The sequence below is a fragment of the Polypterus senegalus genome, chromosome 7 (assembly GCF_016835505.1).
Source record: "Polypterus senegalus isolate Bchr_013 chromosome 7, ASM1683550v1, whole genome shotgun sequence".
Classification (NCBI taxonomy): Eukaryota; Metazoa; Chordata; class Cladistia; order Polypteriformes; family Polypteridae; genus Polypterus; species Polypterus senegalus.
The window spans coordinates 43,475,211-43,491,720 of NC_053160.1; positions in this window are offsets into that span (position 1 = coordinate 43,475,211).

Genomic DNA, 16,510 nt, shown 5'->3' on the forward strand with positions numbered 1-16,510 from the left:
TGTCGAAATTTGCTGCTGCGTTTTTAGCTGTGTCGTTATTTTCTCTTTCTGTTTTATATTCAATATACTGTATATTGGCGTGGCCGCCCCTGCAGTCCTTGCTGTTCTTTCTCCCTGTAACCGAATGCCACGCAATCAGCTCTGTAATAGATGTTAAGCCATCTGTAATCTTAGAATGCCGATTCTTCAAAACGTTTAAGGAACATTGAACTATCTTCGTAGTACATGTTTAATTATTTTATCCTTCACGCCAGTCCCAGTGAAGAATATAGGTTATTTAAATGAAGTTAAAGTTTTACCTGTACAATATAATAAACATATTTTGCTGCATTTCATCTTAAAAATATCGTCATCATATGTAAATACGCGCTTTATAAAGTGGCTCAGGTTGTGCGATATTATAACTGTAGTGCAAGTTTACAGTGAAGTAATTGTACTTATAAGTACAAACAGTTCTACAAGGAGCAATTGATTGAGTGGATTTATAGTTCTTGGGATGAAACTGTTTCTGAACCACGAGGTCCGTATAGGAAAGGCTTTGAAACGTTTTGCTGTGGCTGAGACAGTGTGTGTGCTTAATGCCGTATACCAATAATTCTCTTTCCGATCAGCTGCTGCTGTGATTCACATTCAGATACAGTGATATAAATACTCTGAGTGGTGCAGTGAGAGTAATATGGAAAAAGATGATCCGCTGTGGCAACTCCTAATGGGATCAGCTAAAAGAAGAAGAAGGTGCAGTGAGAGTAACAACGGTAAAGCAGTTATGGTATTTGGAATACTATGGCTATTCCCTGGATTATTATATTGTTACAAGTTAATTACAATCAAATGCATTACACTAATAAACAATATGCGGTTAGTTTCAGTGTATTCATAAAGCCGCGTCAGGAAAATAAAGAGTAACCACACAGGAACAGTAGCACTGCTTTGACGCTGGATACCACCAGTCTGCAAAACCGAGCGGAGAACTTGCGTACGACAAGGTATGAGGTACCGTGGAAAAGTGCATGGCTTTACGCCAAGTGTAGGTTTTATACATTGTGATTTGAACGTGGACACATTTCTATGTGTACGCACCGTTTATACATGAGGCCCCAGGACTCTTAGTCAGCTGCCACTGTGTAAACCATAGATTGGCCCTTGCAAGTGCCCAAGCAGCAACTGCTGTACCTTATTTAACAAAACTGAACAACATCTTAAGGCAGCTGCTCTATTTCTTCCAAAATTTTTCAGTTAGGATGGCTGGTTTAACGGAAATTCCAAATATTCTGAACATTCCCCAGATTAAGCTGAAAATGGCCAGAGACACTAGATGGCTGTCTCATGACTCTGCAGTACAGTCACTACGACAGTGTCTGATGAGTGTCATAGCTGCGCTGGAAAGAGAGGCCACTGAATGAAATGACAACACAGCTGAAGGATTAAACAGATGTATTAAAACGTACAATTTTGTTTCCTCTCTGATGATGCTTTCAGACGTATTACCTTTATTGTTCAACTTATCTGAGGCTTGGAAAGGCAAGATGTCAATTTTACCGAAATTGAGCCAGTTTTGCTCGCCACATAATTGTCCATCATGAAGTTGAAAGACACTCCTGGGAGATGTTTTTAAAGCCTTCATCATTGTCTGGCAGAAAAATGGTCAGATTTCCGCATTGTTTATACACAGAGTTATGTAATGTCATTCAAAGCTGCAATATATGATAAATACCTAGAGAGAGATGTCAAGCACCTGGATGCAAGATTCCATGACATGCCAATTATTTCCAGCTTTTCAAGTTTTCAAAGCAGAAACTCACGATTCAAATAAGTCTGCTGAAATTCTTTTCGATCATTACTCCAAAAATGGTAGCCCTCCAATTTTAAAATATGAAAGTAGCAGGCAAGAATGGACAGTTCTGTCAAAAATGATCAGAAGTCAATTATATAAAGACTTCAATCGAAAACAGATTTTGCTAAAAATAGCAACGACATCAGAGCTCAAAGAGTCATTTCCAGATTTAGCCAGACTAGCTCATATTGCGCTAGTGATCCCAGTGAGCACAGCTGAATGTGAAATGGGGTTTTCTGTCCTTAAAAGGATCAAGACATGTTTGAGAAATCGCATGAATCAAAGCACGCTAAATAATCTCATGCTGATCTCCTTGGTGGACCCAGATCCTGGGAATTATGGGAAAGCTGCAGACAACTGGGCCACTAGGAAGAAAAGAAGAATACGTATTTCACTGAAGACACCTTCTGCATATGCAAGTTGGCGTTGAAGAATATTTTTAAATTTTTTAAAAATTTTTTTAGGTTTCCCATACTTTTTTTATTGTTTTCACTTTTCTTCCCGACAGCAACAATACTTGTGCCTCTTGGTTTATGTCATAAAAATTGTTATTTAAAATTTTCGTTAGTGTTGCAGGATCCTGAATTCTGGCACAAGTGTCAAACCTTATAAAAAAAGAAGTCATATTGAGCATTGGAAAATAATGAATAATAACTTGCCAATACAAATAGTGCGCATTTAATTTTCCCCACCACCAAATTTCCCCGTCCCGCTATATCCGGCTACTTTTTCATGCCACCTGGCTGGAAAAAAATTCTCGGGAGAACACTGCGCAAGGAGGACCTGGGAAGTGAACCCAAGTCTCCAAACTGCGAGGCAGTATGTCTGATAAAGTTATGATGCTATACAGTATTGCATGGTGCTGTTTGTTTAATCAGACTGTCTACATTGATTATTGGTACATAGATTAAGATTGGCACACATTTACAAAACTAATCATATTCCAAGAGGAAGTCTCTAGTTCAGCCTACAGTCTTAGTATATCTGGGTTATTACTGTAGAAATTCAGAAACTCTGAGCTACTTTTTGATGGAATTGTGTGAGATACTTTCGGTTTCTTGTTGTTCAGTTATTTATTGTTATTCTCATTGTCACATTTGTTAATGTTGTAGAGGTTTGTTTATATTTTCACTCATTAGGTACAGTAACCATGAGTATATCATTAAACATAACGAATACCTTTGAAGGTTTAATAATATTATTTTGTATTTAGTAATGTTTAATAATATTTATTTTGATAGAAGCAATTTTATCAACAGGAGTTATTGAAGGGCAGTATTTGTGCAAGTTAAAGAATATTTCTACACACAAAAGGAAAGAAGTTCACACCTTCATTTGCAAAGGAAGCCTCAGTGTCACTTGCAAATATGTCACCAACACTACCATTTACCATTCCCTCTGGTTAATTCAATATTAAACAATGGTCCGTGCTCCAGTCTAAAAATCTTATTTACTCTATTTGTTGTAAGAAGTGTCATCTGCATAACTGAAAAAAGTAGACAGATAGCTAAACTTTTTAGGGAGCATGTTCAAGCCATTAAGACTTTACAAAGCTTATTGCAGATCACTTCGCATCCCTTGATCAGAGCCACACTGATGTCTGCTTTTGTTTTTTAATGGTGATTCAAAGATGCCTTTCCAAAAAGAAAGTAAAGTCATTTTCAGCCTGGCATCACATATTTCTCCAGGTCCTAATGGCTGAAAAACATTTCAATCTCTCCCTTCCTCTTTTCTAATAACATGGAAATAACCTTTACCTTTTTTGGTTTATCAACAGCCTATTTCATGTACAAGTTGTAATTTCTCGAGCAAACTGATCCACATGAATGTCATTGTTTAAGTATGACACATTTAGAATATCAATAAATCTTAAGGCACTGTTATTATTTAGGTTCCTTGTAGTTATACATCTTCTGCACGTTTATTGGCAAGGGCAAGAGCAGAAAAAATGTAATTAAATAATGATTTCAAATGGTTTAATTAATAGAACAGATAATTACATTTTGAATGTTAACACCATGAGTGATAATTAAATCTACCATACGTAGATTAAAAATATGTGCACAGGGCCTTTTTTCCCAACCTAAAACTTGCTGAACAAGAACATCAAGAATAGAAAACTTTCCATATTTTCGTGAATTCTGAAATTCATTAATTATGATTACTTTGTTAACATTAATAACTTAATCAAGTTAAGCAACGTGACTAAGAAGAAGAAGTATGACATGGAAGATATGTACATTAATTGTTTACATGCTTGTTTTTGCTGCGTGGTTTACTGAGAAGATTGCCGGTTCGATTCCTGTACACGCCGGAAGTGATTCCACTGCGTTAGGCCCTTGAGCAAGGCTCTTAACCTGCAATAATCCTGGGTGTGACTTGAACCTGCATCCAGCCCTACGAGCAGGTCCACGAACTTATAGGAGAAACTCGGGTTGGTAGCAGGACTGGCATTCCAGCTAATGTAAAAAAACTCACACTGTTGCACTCCATTCAAGCTAATGTGGTGCTGAGGTGCTACCTGTTGCACGGCTGCACTCGGGTCCTAATTTGGTATCCTAAGGTGGTTTGTCATGTGATGGGTGTGTCAACATGCTGTATCATTTATGCTCCCAACCTGTCTCTCTCCCTTTCTTATTGAAAAGAGATCTAAGTTTATGAAAGAAGTTAAAATGAACACAAAATAACTTGCAGACTTGCCACAGATAGCCTCTCAAATGAGAATCATAAGAGGTCCAATCACATCTTTCTGATGGTTACAGTCATTTCTATTTCACCTTTAATGCATTGGTCAGCTAGAATCCCAATTGTTTCATACCATACTTAATGTATGCAATAATCAATCAATTTCTAGTTTGATTGAGACAGACTGTGACTTCTTTAAAACGTTTTACATTTTTTAATGCAGCAGATTTTTGCCTCCCTTTTAGCCTAACAATTTGTCATTTATTTTTCATATTACTGTTTTCCCCAGACAGCTCATTCATTCATCTCAAACGGAACTGACTGCAATACTTAATTTTAATCTATTCATACCATTCTGCTCTAATCTTTACTCTTTTACTATTTACTCTTATATTATCTATATATATATAATTCACTAAGGCAAGACAACCATGGAAAGCATGCCGGAAGAGGCGTGGATTCACTAAGCTGGCGACAAGTGAGACACCTATGGCGCACTCAGGAAAGAGCCACGCCCACCAACTCCAAGACCATTGGATATGACGACAACTCGCAGGGCCACGCCCACCAACTCGGACGCAATGACACAGAAAAAATGGCATCATTTATATTCGTCTGTCGTAGAGGCCACATGCAGTGCAGCTCAGGTTAATGTCATGTGCATGTCATGCACCTCCGAGCTACGTTGACTGTTCATAGAGGCATGTTTCTAGCGGAGGTGAATCGCCATATGCAGCGTGTGAAACGGTTTGCGAGGAGTATCCCATGGGATCCTTAAAACAATCCTTTACAACTGAGGTTGAAGCACAATGAAGTAAGCAGTCTTTAAAAACCAACTTTTCGGTTACGACGCACGACCGCGTGCACCATTGCAAACTGTTTTACATGCTACATACAGCTATTCGCTTCCACGACAAACATGTGTCTTCTTAGATGCTCCTGCAGGAACATGGAAGATGTTTTCCTGCCTACCAACGCTCCTTTTTCACCGGACGGCGTCTACTCTCGCTCTCTAGGCATTCACACTGCCTGCCCATTTGCTCGGACGCAAAAACTCACCGACCACCCAGTTAGTCCCTTTTGTCTGTGGTAAGAGCCCACATGCACGTCTGAGCCACGCTGCGTTTGTTATGCCGCAGGTTCACTATGGTGGTGTATTTTGCTCTCTCCAGAGTTCCATCTTTTCATTCACTTACTGTTGTATTCTCACACTTAAGTGTTTAGCATTCAATAAATAATTATGCATGACATTGACCGTGTGTCTACCCAGCGCAGAGAGGCGTGGGTAAGCCCATTCTGGCTGCAAGCCATGGAATTCCCACTAAATGTGACTCATACGCTCCCACTCATTACGTCCCTACACTTTGTGCACACCCCCTTCCCCTTGCATGACATTGAGCGTATGTCTACCCGGCGTTGGTAAGCCGTTGAACCCCATTAGGCTGCAAACTAAGTCCCAAATGTACGCTCCCACTGGTTGCGTCCCAACCCTTTGTACACACCCCCCTCCCACCTCGCTACTACCGTGGTCGGGTATCTTGGTGGATTATATATAGAAAAGCAACCAAAACCGAGGGGTATCCCATGGGGTCCTTAAAACATTCCTTTACAACTGAGGTTAAAACACAACGAAGTAGGCAGTCTTTAAAAAAAAGAGTTTTCGGTTACGACGTACGCTTGCGTGCACCATAGCAAACTGTTTTACACGCTACATGCATCAATTCACTTCAGCAACAAACATGCGTCTTATTAGATGCTCCTGCACTTTGTTCACATCCCCCCTCCCACCTTGCTACTACCGTGATCGGGTGTCTTGGTTGGATTATATATAGAAAGGCAGCCAAAACCGCACAGAGCAATGAAAAGTCTAGAGTTCCATCTTTTCATTCTCTTTCTGTTGTATCCTCAAACCCTCCCATCATTAAATAATTATGCGGCGTTTGTTATGCCGCGGGTTCGCTATTGTGTTGTATTTTGCTCTCTCCAGAGTTCCATCTTTTCATTCGCTTACTATTGTATTCTCACACCAACCCGTTTTAGACAACCGTGTCTTTCCAGAAGTGTTTAGCATTCAATAAATAGTTATGCATGACATTGAGCGTATGTCTACCCGGCGTTGGTAAGCCGTTGAACCCCATTCGGGCTGCAAACTAAGTCCCACTAAGTGCGACTCATACGCTCCCACTGGTTGCGTCCCAACCCTTTGTACACACCCCCCTCCCACCTCGCTACTACCGTGGTCAGGTGTCTTGGTGGATTATATACAGAATAGCAGCCAAAACCACACAGAGCAATGAAAAGTCTACGTCAGTCACAGGTACATCTGTACTGTGTAAAGACGGCGACTCAAGTGACGAGTTGAAGGTGGGCACATGAGCGGGCAGTGCATACTGAACGAGAAATCAGCAGACTAGCATGACGGACGGAGCTGCATCGACGTCATTCTCCTTTCCTCCCGTTCCACACTCCGCGCCATGCACCCCCAACCCTCCGTCTGGCAGGAGAAGGCGCGAGGACGGTGCGCCAGTTTTCAGTCACTTCAGACGATTGTGTGTTGGTTCATTCCATGCATTGTTACAATGTTGCTTTTCTTGCTGATTTATTCCATTACAGATTTTCCAAATGTTAATTTTCTCCCTCTGCTTAAAAATCATTAAAAAACCGGCCTGATTATGCAGCGTATGGTACACCGCGGGTTGGCTAGTTCATATAATTTAGTCTACAATTTATTTTAAATGACAGCAGAGTTTGTGAATTGATCTAGCAAATACAGCTGTACAACTTTAAATATTAATTTTTTGATTACCAGGTTACGTTAGACATTGATTAAACACTCACTGAGGTACAAATCCCATATAGTCTTACCCCATCTTTGAGCAATTCATAGAAGCATATGGTTCAGTTCATTCTAAAACTGGCTTTGTTTTTTGTTTGCAATTGTGTTTTTGACTGAAGGCACTGCACCACACAAGAATATCGATGAGTAACTATAAAGTTACCATTATGTCGTAGACTGCATAGAAATATTCATGATTTTTTACAGCATAATGATATTTCATCCACTAGATAGAAGCAAAATACAGTCCTGAGAGTTATTTGGGCCTAATAGTTTAAAGCGGATGATTACATGTCACCCCAAGTCTGTATTTTACATAGAATTCAGAGCTTGAGTCATGCTTGGGGTTGATGTCAAGAGGTTAAAATATTATTCCTATCTTTTAAATTGGAGTATTACAGCATATTGCACACTTTTTAGGATGGTGATTTGTTTTTATACTATTTCAGTCATTTAAGAAAAAAAAGTATTTCCATATTTCAATAAGGAAAGTGTCTTCCACACGTTTTAAAATATACTGTAGTTAATCAAATACTTACTGCTGGTGGGAATATTCATTGTATATTTATTTCTGTAGTAAACAATTACAAACTGTACCCTGCAGAACATGTGGAAATAACTTACATTTGTACAAGTTTATTTATCCATATTTTTTCTAATGTAATTATCAAATTCAGGCCTGTGACACAGTGACAAATGCCATATTTTAAAAGAGCATATTATTCTCATGAGGGTGGATGCTGGGACAGCTGGAATCAGTCCCCCCAGCATTAGACACAACCCTGGACAGAATGCTTGTCCATCGCCGAGGTCAATTACACAAACATCCATAATCATACAATGTAGAATTTATGATGTTGGAGGCTTTTAGACAAGTTGTTTAGAAAATGAATGACTGGATTGACTTTTACTCATTTAGCATTCTCTTATTGAATACAAGGTTTTCAAGTACACTGTGAGGAGTGTGTTTTATGCTGTATTAAAATGTGGCACTTGTCACTTTCTGGGTACCCAGAATTTGATATCTGGGTTAGAAATTGAAGGGTTTGATATTGTTTTACTCATTTACCATTTATCTGTACAATTCTGCAGCACATTGTGAAGCGTGATGTTTATGATTGTGTTTACGAAATAAGACACTACATTAAACATACCCCCACCCCCCATAGTACATATTTGCTTGGCATTATTATATAACTTGAATGGGATATGCTTTCTTTATTGAAATATGGCAATAGAATTTCTACACTTAACATTTTGCTAGTAAAATGCATTTTTGCCTGCCACAGACTGCATTTCTCTATTTTGTGTCTAGCTGTCTTTTTACATTGTTATTTTTCTTTATCTCACCAAAGAAGAATATATCCATTTTCCTTCATGGCCTCATAAGACTTCCTTTGAAATGCTTGGTTTTAAAAAGATGAAAAATATAGAAGACAAGTATTATCCTGATCCAATGGGACTTGCATAACTCATTTACAGCTTTAAATTTTGATAACATAATGCTGGCTGCTGCAGGATTGAAGAGCAGACTGGCAATGATGGTTGAATGAAAATCCTCACAAATGACATTCCTAGTAATTAATCCAAGTTCGTTCTATCTATCTATCTATCTATCTATCTATCTATCTATCTATCTATCTATCTATCTATCTATCTATCTATCTATCTATCTATATGTACACTTGTCATGGTACCTGTCAAAGAATAGAATAATAATAGTAATAGTATTCTAGTAATAGAATAATTTTAAAATATTTGCTCTATGTGTACTTTCAGCACCTTTCCCCTGTTTGTATGTGTGTCAGAACCTCTCTTCACCGACACTCCCTTTCTTGACCTTGTTCCTGTAAAGCCTGTTTCTCAGACTTCTGTCATTATTTGAAGGATACCTTCCTTGCCTCTTGTCAATTTTTACACTTTCAGCCTTTGAAGGGGACTTTCTCAGGGTACATCTTTACTTCTCCTTGTGTGTCTCACACTTGTACTTCCTCTATTGCCGCCAAATTGACCAATCGCATTGCTCTGCAGAACAGGAGACACACAACACACGCACATATATATATATATACTAGCAGAATACCCGCGCTTCGCAGCGGAGAAGTAGTGTGTTAAAGAAGGAAAGAGAAAGAAAAGGAAACATTTTGAAAATAACGTAACATGATTGACAATGTAATTGTTTTGTCACTGTTATGAGTGTCGCTGTGATATATATATATATATAGCAAAATAGCCGCGCTTCGCAGCGATGTCATGTGTTAAAGAAGTTATGAAAAAGAAAAGGAAACATTTTAAAAATAATGTAACATGATTGTCAAAGTAATTGTTTTGTGTATTTGGTGGCAGCGTCACAAAGTTGTTTTCGTCACGCCTCCTTTTTACTGTTTTCTCAAAGCTTGGATTGCTGCTGTCATATATACACACACACACACATACATACATACATACATACATACACATATATATATATATACATACCTATCTACATTATATATACACACACATACATACATACACACACACAAATTATATATATTTGTGTATGTATGTATGTGTGTGTGTGTATATATATATATATATACTGTATATATATATATATATATATATATATATATATATAATGTAGATAGGGGTGTGTGTCTGTATATATACATATATATACACATAGATATACTTGTGTGTATGTTTGTATGTGTCTATATGTGTGTGTATAGCTTTGGTCACTGAGTGCAAGGGAAAAATAATAAAATATAGTCTATAAGTTATTAAACAGTAAAACATTAACGTTTTAAGAAGTACAGGTACATTGAGCACTACTGGAGTGGTTTCGGGTAAACTACATTTTAAAGACTGTGTAACACAACAGGTAAGTAACTAACAGCAGCTAAAATGTATATGGATCATCTCTCGGTAGTAGATCCCTTTTGAAAGGCGCTACACGACGGCTGTGGTATAGAAATTACATTTTCTATGTGAACGCTCAAATTTGTGCCTCTGGTAATGTGCCTTACCGGCAATTAAAGAAAATTAGTTTTGTGTCCTCTGCAGTGTTAAGAGAGAAAGGCTTTGGTTTGGGATAAAAGGAAAAAAGGTGTAAAGAAAGGAAAGTTGCCTTTTCTTTTATATAGTATAGAGAGATGTGTTCGCTGACGTTATGATCGCCTTTTTGGGACAGTCGCGGTGGGTCTTGTGTAGACTGGTGAGACGTCCCCGCCATTAATCGGCTGTGATGGCACTGTCAGTCCTCCACTCGTATGCGTGTCTTCATAATCCGAGCTGAGGACCTCATAATCGTATACGTGCAAAAGAAAGTGTGAATCGCCTTAATATTATTTTGCCGTGGTGTAGAAAAGGGGTCCCGTGTTTGCACTTGTCTGGGCTATAGCGCAGGGGGAGGAAGAAAAAAATTAAAAGTGCTCACTTTGACTTAAGGCAGAAGCGCAGTCAGGGTCTCAAAGGCCGGCACAGCTATGCACGCGCGCTGGCTGCTCGACTTTTGCTGGGCAGGAGACCCCTTTTGTACACACGTTCATGATATCAAAAGTCTCAGCGCTCTTTGGAGGTAATTCATATATTATATATATAGCAAAATACCCACGCCTTGCTGCGGAGAAGTAGTGTGTTAAAGAAGTAATGAAAAAGAAAAGGAAACATTTTAATAATAACGTAACATGATTGACATTGTCATGAGTGTTGCTGTCATATATATTCCTGCCTAAATAAGTCACCCTCGCTTTGCTCTTACTTTTTACCGCTCATTTAATCATGGCTAGTGGCGGAAAAATTATAAAATGGAAGGAGGATGGCTTTACCAAAACAATTATTGATGGCGAATCGATTATTCATAAAGCTTGAATTGGTGATCTGTTTTTCTGTGTTAACCTCATATTTTTCATACTTCTTCTCAAACTAAGGTGGTGCGAGGGTAAAATGAATCGGGATGCACTGATCAATGTAATCGGTGTACCAGGAAATCATGCATTGACAAAAGCTCCCTTTGCTTGTAATGCAAAGTGTGATTAAATGCATTATTTTTTAACGCGTTATGGAGCACATGCATCAAAGCTTCTCAGCTGTGCTTGTGCTAAGAAAAGGAAAGATTTTAAAAATAACGTAACACGATTGTCAATGTAACCTTTTGTAAGTAGTGCCTGGAGGATTCAGTGTGGAGAAACTCTAGAGACAGCGTGTGTATTAACTTGTGGATTTTTCTGTGAGTATTTGGTGGCAGTGTGACGGTTGCTTGGAAGACGGCGTTAGTCGTGGAGCTCAGCTCAGAGCGAAATGAGGTAAATGGGAGGGGAGATGATGACGTGACTCCCCACCGCCTTAACTGTCAATCCCCACAAACACAGTCTCGAATTTGCATAAGCACACCCCTTCACCTACAATTTTAACTTAGTTACAAAGTGATCAAAACTCTCGTTTATATCCTGCGTCCTCTCATTAAACTTGTATCCCGCATTACCTGTGGGCATGTGAAACGCCAGCGTAGCCTGTCTATGAACTTAATTTAAAGTTTAGGTTTACACCTTGCTTTCTTTCTGAGGTAGCAGCACTCATGAATATGGTAGTATATGTCACTCGCTCGCTTCTTATTGTTTCGCTGCCTTTCAATTATATAATGCATGTTTTCTTAAGCGCTTTTTGGAGGTCTTCCTGGTTTTCTACGCACTGCGTTGACAGTCAGTTCACGTGATTACGTGGGAGGCGTGATGATGTCACACGAAACTCCGCCCCCCCACGTCTTTCCAGCTCAACTCCATTACAGTTAATGGAGAAAAATACCTTCCAGTTATGACCATTAGGCGTAGAATTTCGAAATGAAACCTGCCCAACTTTTGTAAGTAAGCTGTAAGGAATGAGCCTGCCGAATTTCAGCCTTCTACCTACACGGGAAGTTGAAGAATTAGTGATGAGTGAGTGAGTGAGTGAGTGAGGGTTTTGCCTTTTATTAGTATAGATATATATATATACTGTATATATATATATATATATATATATATATATATATATAGTGACACATTAGTCACTGTCTTGCACCCCAAAACACGAGGCTGAGTCTCAGTAGTTTAAAAAAAACAGCTTTATTCTACTTGAAACAGGAACAGCAGGGTTATTTATTGTAGCGGGATCTACCACTCTCCTATACACAAACATAGCAAACAGGCATAGTCATGATCAGGTCAGTAGCCAAGTTATACTTTTCCCTATATTTATAATGTTCTTTGCATCATTCATCTGCGACATATTATTAAGGGGTGAATGCAATCGACTTGTAGTTGCTTCCGCTGTGCTATGCTGCTGTGCTGGGAACCTGCAGTTGTTTAAACAACAGACAAGCAGCCTTCCACAGATGTGACACTCGCACTTCAGTGTGTCATCCCGTTGTGGGGGAAGTAAAGTCATTTTCCGCCTGGCATCACATATTTCTCCAGGTCCTAAGTGGACCGGCTGACAATGTGGTTAAGGAATAACAACTTGCTCCTAAATAGAGCCAAGACCAAGGAGCTCATCGTGGAAGAAGGCAGACAACATCCAGCCACTCATCATCAATGGGAACTGTGTGGAGAGGGTCTCAGACTTCTGCTTCTTTGGAGTCACCATTAGGGAGTACTTGAACTGAGGAACACACATTGCTGAGGTAGTGAAGAAGGCCCAAAAGAGACTCTACTTCCTGAGGGTGCTTAGGAAGAACAACATCCCTGAGAAATTGCTGGTGTCCTTTTACCGCTGCACAGTAGAGAGCATCCTGGCCTACTGGCTGGTTCTCCCTCTGCACAGTAGCACAGAGGAAAGAGCTCCACAGGATCATTAAGGTCGCCCAGCGGATAGTTGGCTGTCCTCTCCCCTCACTTGAAGAACTACATAGTTCCTGTTGTCTAAGGAACGTCAAGAAAATTCTTCAGGACCCATCACACCCAGGACATGCATTGTTTGAACGCCTGCCTTCAGGCAGACATTTCAGATCCATAAAGACTAAGACAAATAGACTGAGAAACAGTTTCTATCCTTCAGCAATCACCATGCTGAATGCTGCTAAGTGGTCAATCTGACCGAGTGCACCTTCATGTTTACAATATAATAGACTCTTATGTTTACAATACAGCTAAGTTAACATTGGATAAGGGACAAGTGCAATATGACGTATGCATGAGTGGAAAACATTGTTCTGCTGTTTTGGTACTTATTTTATTCCCTTTTTATTTTAGTTTTAACTTGAGTAATTGTGTTTTTGCTTTGTTTTTATTTTATTTTTTGCACTGGAAAATTGCACCTAAAAATTTCGTTGTACAATGTCTCAATGTGTGATTTAGATTTTTGATATATATCAAAATATGATCCTTTTTGTCAGTATTGTTTAATTTTGATTTTTCTGGTTTATTGAATTTTGCTTCTGATGATTGGATTTGGGCGACACGGTGACGCAGTGGGTAGCGCTGCTGCCTCGCAGTTAGGAGACCCAGGTTCGCTTCCTGGGTCCTCCCTGCATGGAGTTTGCATGTTCTCCCCGTGTCTGCATGGGTTTCCTCCCATAGTCCAAAGACATGCAGGTTGGTGCCCTGCCCAGGGTTTGTTTCCTGTCTTGTGCCCTGGTATTGGCTCCAGCAGACCCCCGTGACCCTGTAGTTACGATATAGCGAGTTGGATAATGGATGGATGGATAAAATCCATATTTTTTCATTACTCACTTGTCATCATACTGTGTCAGTAAAACCAAAAGGATTCATTCTGTTAAGCTTTGCCTTCAGTTTTAGGATTAATTTGGCCAAATAGTCTCACAATATGGCTGTAGGGATCGCTGCATGCAGTCTTTGAATTTATTTTCAGTTGGTCTGTTTAATTGACTCACTGTTGGGTTGTGCAGCTGAAAGACTGCATTTTGTGTTTTTGCGGCACTTTTGTTGTTTATATAGTTTTTTATTTTGTATTATTTTATTAGATATCTTACGTTGTTCTAAACATCCACAATGGCTACCGTCTCAGGAGTGTTGCCGCGTTATACAATAGGCATAATGTGTGTTCATGTTTTATGTCATGCTTTGCCATGTTGTCTTGGCCACTGATTTACCTCTCTGTAAAACCAGACCTGGAAGCATGGTAAACATTATTTGCTCTTGTGACCCTTTGAGGACTTTTTCTTGTTCTGTACATTTTTGCTACTTGTCAGCTTTGTTTTGACTATTCATTTTTCACATTACTTTTTTCCATTTTGGCTCATTTATTTGCTGCTTTTTTTATTTTGTTTGTATTGTCTACAGCAATGTGCCATTTTCCCTTTTAAGGGGTTACTTAAAATAGGCTGATGCCCACAATGACTACTTGGACTTGGGAGGTGAAGCAAGATCTTGAAAGATCCACACAGGGCTATCATTTGCAGTGGCGTTCTTTTCAAGTTAGCACGAGAGCCTGTTACGGCTTTTTAATACCACATGGTGTTTCCTTTGCTTGTCTCCCTGTTGCTACCAAATCCCTTGGTGATTCAGCAGCACATTTTGTGCTTATTAATATTTTTATTTTCATGTGCCAGCTGGTCGTGATGCTCACATCTTCAAAGAATGCACTTGATGAGTCTTAGGCTGACAGCAACTGTGCAGCTGTGAAGATTTTTCAACACTTGATTTCCTTCTACTTGTTTGCAATCTGTGCTTTAGCTTTTTGTAATCTTTTGTGGTCTTATTGCCTCCCAGACTTTGCAGAATATTCTTAACCAGTTTCATCTAAGGCTGTTTGGAAAACAGCCAAAGGTGGATTTAGACAGTGTGGCCTCCACTGCAAAGTCACTTTTATAAAGGTCATATGCATGTCTCTGATGGTTGTTGTAGTACACCACACTTTCAAGGATATCTAAACTTATTCTGTCCTTGAGTGTGAAACCTACTACTGGAAGATGTACATCCTCTGGAGGTGTCTTTACGTGTTAGTAATTATGTTTATATTTTAAATAGAATAACTTAACATGCTATGTGTAAATGTAACACCGTTACAGATAAGATACAAGAAATATTTATAATTTCCGTAATTCGTATTTGATTACATTGTGGTTCAGGTGTTAATTTTGCTGCCTCACATCATGAGTCCTCAATTCCAACTGCAGCCCAGTCACTGAATGTGTGAGGTTTGTGTCTTCTGGGTTTTTGTTAAGAAACTGGGTTTCTTTTAAATTGGCCCAATGTGAGTGAAAGCTGTGATTGACTGGCATCCCATTCAAAACAGGTTTCTGCTTCCTTGCAACTCTTCTGACCGTAAACTGAAGTAAGCTGGTAAAAAAAAACAGTTGGATAACTCCTGTTATTACCTGCTTTTTATATTGGGAATTAATTGAGCCCGTGGTTTATGCATATCATATACTATTCTTTGTACTAAATATTCTTACAGCACATTTGATAAGTTGATCTATTATTTCTAAGATAATAGAGTGTAGAGAAAGTACATACCATGTCTACATTGAAAAAATAGTTTGGATTATTTCATGAGATTCTTATATGTTTTTGCTCACTGAATTCAGAAATGAAAGTCATTCTCCATCATGTGACTTTTTTCATAAAACTTATACATTTTTATTTTTTCTACACTATAATCAATTAAATATTGTGTTTTAATGATAATTTATTTGAATTTGATATTTTATATTATTAAACCAATTAAATAATGTGTTTTAATGATACATTTATTTAAGTTTGATATTTTATAATATTAAAATGTATGTTTTAAGCAAAACAGTATTTTTATTTGATAAAAAGGTCAGAGCATAACTAAAAGTTCTGTGTACCTTACTAAGTCAGCAGTCATGGCATACACAATTCCCATATTTTCCATGTGAGATGGACAGCAGAGCAAAGAATTGATGTTGGGTTCAGCAGGAATGGCAAACTAGAAACAAGCTACAGCTTGGTGGATCCACATAAACTGCTGCTACCACCCCTTCATGTTATACTTGAATTAATGAAAAGCCCTTTCAAAAGAAGGAGCCTATTTGTTGTGTGTTGCCAATAGTTTCCTAATTTAATAGTAATAATAATCATTAATTCTTTGCATTTATATAGCGCTTTTCTCACTACTCATAGCGCTCATTTGTCTGAGGCTAAATTGAAAGGAGGCATTTTTCCTGGACCTGATATTTAAAAAAACTGGTTTCTGATGCTGAATTCCAT